The sequence below is a fragment of the Schistocerca serialis genome, chromosome 4, assembly GCF_023864345.2.
Source record: "Schistocerca serialis cubense isolate TAMUIC-IGC-003099 chromosome 4, iqSchSeri2.2, whole genome shotgun sequence".
Taxonomy (NCBI): Eukaryota; Metazoa; Arthropoda; class Insecta; order Orthoptera; family Acrididae; genus Schistocerca; species Schistocerca serialis.
The window spans coordinates 758,518,165-758,522,112 of NC_064641.1; the positions used below are offsets into that span (position 1 = coordinate 758,518,165).

At 36.9% G+C, this 3,948-nt stretch overlaps 1 non-coding gene across 1 annotated transcript; it reads left to right on the forward strand.

The window, feature by feature from the left end:
- Positions 1-3,631: 3,631 nt before the first annotated feature.
- Positions 3,632-3,703, forward strand: Trnat-agu (transfer RNA threonine (anticodon AGU)). Its single transcript has one exon. It is a non-coding gene; the product is annotated as a tRNA-Thr (tRNA).
- The last annotated feature ends 245 nt before the right edge of the window (positions 3,704-3,948 follow it).

Sequence of the window (3,948 nt, forward strand, 5' to 3'; positions counted from 1 at the left end):
CCCTGTTGCTGAAAACGTTGCCAAACATGATATCCTTCATTTAAATGACTGCTTCACAGCCTGTGCCATATGGATCCTTCCCTCCAACATCAGCTTTTCTGAATAGCACAGGTGGGAACTTTCCCTGCAATAAATCCTACATTCCCGTAATCCTCCTGGCCTCAACCTTCATTAGTTACTGTTGTCACCCATCCAGCCCTTTTCCATGCTCCCATTCCAGCACTACACAGCACTCATTCCACCACCAGACCCAGTTTTTTTATTTTTATTTCTCTCCTTTTCCACTTCCACCCCCCACCCCCCTTCCACACCTCTGCCCTGCCCACCGTACAACCTGCAGCACTTCACTGTCCGCCATCCCCAACATACTATCCCTCCCCTTCCCCACCCCAGAGCCCCCTCCTTTCCCCCACCCAGTTGCCACTCCCATCATGGACTGGTGCTGCTGCTCGCAATGTGCTTTTTTTTTTTTTTTTTTTTTTTTTTTTTAAAAAAAATGAATAAGAATCTTTATTAGCCGTTCAGTATTTTCTTATACAATGGGCTTCATCAGTAAGTTCAATTACAGTATAAATATGGTTATATTCTCATAACAATGTATATATAAATATATGAATGTTAGTGTAGTACAATAGCAAATATTTGGAATTTAATATGGCGTTAATTTCACAATAAAAAAGAAAACATTATATAAATTTATATTAAGGGGGGAGTATTCATATTGATGACACTATGTCATTATCATATACATGTTGATAACACTATGTCATTATCCTAAGATATTGATACAAATATAGAGCACTCGAAATAGGTCTATGCTTATATGTTGGATATTGTTTTTCCAAATTTAGATCCTACTACAGGCAGAGGTACCTTTCTCTATGTTAAAACAGCAAATCTGCCATATTACAATCTTTATATTCATCAACTGAGTAAAATGCTTTACCTTTGAGCCACTGACCCAATGTTGTCTTAAATTTATTTTTAGATACTGTTTGTACAATTTTGGGGAGCGTATTAAACAGTTTGAGGTCTACATATTTATAACTATTATGTATCTTGTACAATCTAGAGTATGGCAGATCAATTGTGCCGCGCGGGGGCGCAGTCATGGACTGTGCGGCTGGTCCCGGCGGAGGTTCGAGTCCTCCCTCGGGCATGGGTGTGTGTGTGTTTGTCCTTACAATAATTTAGGTTAAGTAGTGTGTAAGCTTAGGGACTGATGGCCTTAGCGGTTAAGTCCCATAAGATTTCACACACATTTGAACATTTTTTAGATCAATTGTGTGGTTTTGTCTTGTATTATGGGTGTGGACAGATGACATAAGGGGATATTGAGCTATGTTTTCTTTTACGTGTAATAAGCAATAATAGATCTACAAACAAGGAACTGTCATGATGTTAAGTTTTTTGAAATGTTCCCTGCATGTATCGCTAGGAGATAAACCCACTATACATTGAAGAGCTTTTTTTTGCCATCTAAAAATTGATACTGAATTAGAAGAATTTCCCCAGAGCAGAATACCATGTGAAAGATGGGGGTGGATATAAGCAAAATATGAATGCAGCAGTAAGTTTTGGCTGCATTATTCCTAAGCTTACAAAGTAGGAACATAGCACGTGCAAGTCTAGAACAGATGTATGTGATATATTTATCCCAGCTAAGTTTCTGGTCAATCTTAACAGACTTATTTTCTTTGTTTGATACCTTCAAATTAAAGAATATTTCCTCAGGTTTTGTTTCATTTATGTATAGGGAGTTTGCACTAAACCAATGACCCAATTTTTCAAATATTATATTATTTTTTTCTCGTACAGATTCAAGAGTCTGTCCTGAATTGATAAAAAATGTATCGTCCACATTGAGGACTGTTTTACAGGGTAAATACTGTGGCATATCATTAACATACACTACAAACAGGAAGGACCCAAGTATGGAGCCCTGTGGCACACCTGTTTTTATTGTTTTTGGGTTTGACAGCTGCCCATTTACACTAACAAATTGTACTCTGTTGCTTAAGTAGGATTCTAATAATTTCAGGGTGCCCTCTTTCATGCCACAGTGTCTTAATTTCATGATCAAAGTACTATGAGATACAGTGTCAAATGCTTTACTCAGGTCTAGGAGAGTAGCACAAGAGATTAATTTGTTTTCAAAGCCATCATATATGTCACTAACAATAGTTTCAACCGCTTTAACTGTGGATAGTTTAGACCTGAATCCATACTGTGAGTTACTTAACAAGTTATTCCTCTCAAAGTAGTGATTCATTTGTTGGTGAACACAGTCTTCAATTATTTTAAATATTATTGGGATTAATGAAATAGGGCAATAGTTACTTGGATGTGATTTATCTCCTTTCTTAAATATGGGAATAGTTACTGCTATTTTCAAACAGTCGGGGAAAATCCCTTGCTGTAATATACATTTAATGAGAGTGGTTAGAGTGGACAGAAGATCACTTGATATCTTCTTTATGACAAAGTTTGACAGACCATAGAAGTCCTCTGCTCGGGAACTACTTACTTTGTCTATTGCTTTGCTAACATCATTTTCAGTTATTGTTGCCCAGCAGAATTTATGAACTACATTCTTATTTAAACCTAAAGCATTAACAAAATACACAAAAATCAGACACATTCTACACCCTAGCGATACACTCGCATCAAGGATTTGTGGAACTCAGAAATAAATAAATAAAATAAAAATAAATAAACCAATGAGTCACAGTTGGGATTAGCCAACTCATACAAATACCTGGATGTAACACTTTGTAGGGATATGAAAATGGAATGAACAGATACGCTCAGTTGTGGGAAAGCATATGGTAGACTTTGGTTTATTGGTAGAATACTGGGAAAGCACAATCAGTCTACAAAGGAGATTACTTACAAATCACTCATGCAACTCATCCTAGAATATTGCTCAAGTGGGAGGCAGCCATACCAAATAGAACTAACAGAGGATACTGAATGTTTACAGAGAAGGTCAGCACGAATGGTGACAGGATTGTCTGAGCCGTGGGAGAATGTCACAGAGATGCTGAAGAAACTGAACTGTCAAACTCTTGAAGATAGATGTAAACTATCCCGAGAAAGTCTACTAACAAAGTTTCAAGAACCAACTTCAAATAGTGACTCTAGCTATATACTAAAACCCCCTATATTTCTCTCACACGGGGATCGTGAGGAATACACTGGAATGATTACAAAACACGCAAAGGCATTCGAACAATAATTCTTCCCATGCTGCATATGTGAATGGAATAGGAAGAAATCCTAATAACTGATACAATGGGACCTATCCTCTGTCATGCATTTCACAGTGGTTTTCAGACTGTAGATGCAGCTGTAGAAACTAGTCATCTAGTTGCTTCTTTATATTGCAATCAAGACAAATAAAATTATAGTAATTTACCATTGTAACATCACAATTTGCCTTTATCCACCATTTATTTTATTTATACTCATTTTGTTCAGTGCTGAGGTGCTATTCCATTACAGATGAAGACCCTCTGCAATGTTGTTTTGAGTTTTGAGGGAATATCAAGCAGGTTGAGGCATAAATGGGAATTTGGATTAAGGAGGGATGGATACTACAGTAGTCCATATAGTTGTGCAAAGCCACTGTGCTGGGGTGGTGTAGTGGTTAGCACATCTGCCTAGTGAGCAGGAGACCTGGGTTTGAATCCCGGCCTTCGTACAAATTGTCATTTTTTCTCTCAGTTTGCATGTATTTATCACTGATGCTTGACACTTGAAAACATCACTGTAACCATATAGTTTCATTTGATTTATTTTATAATCCTGTAAATATAGTATTATACTGTGTGCAACAGACATCAGACAAATTACACACATAATATTGAAATATAGCATTATGCATTGAAAACATTTTACAAATACAACATCAAATAGTGGTAGAATTTTGTTTTTCTAGATTTTCCA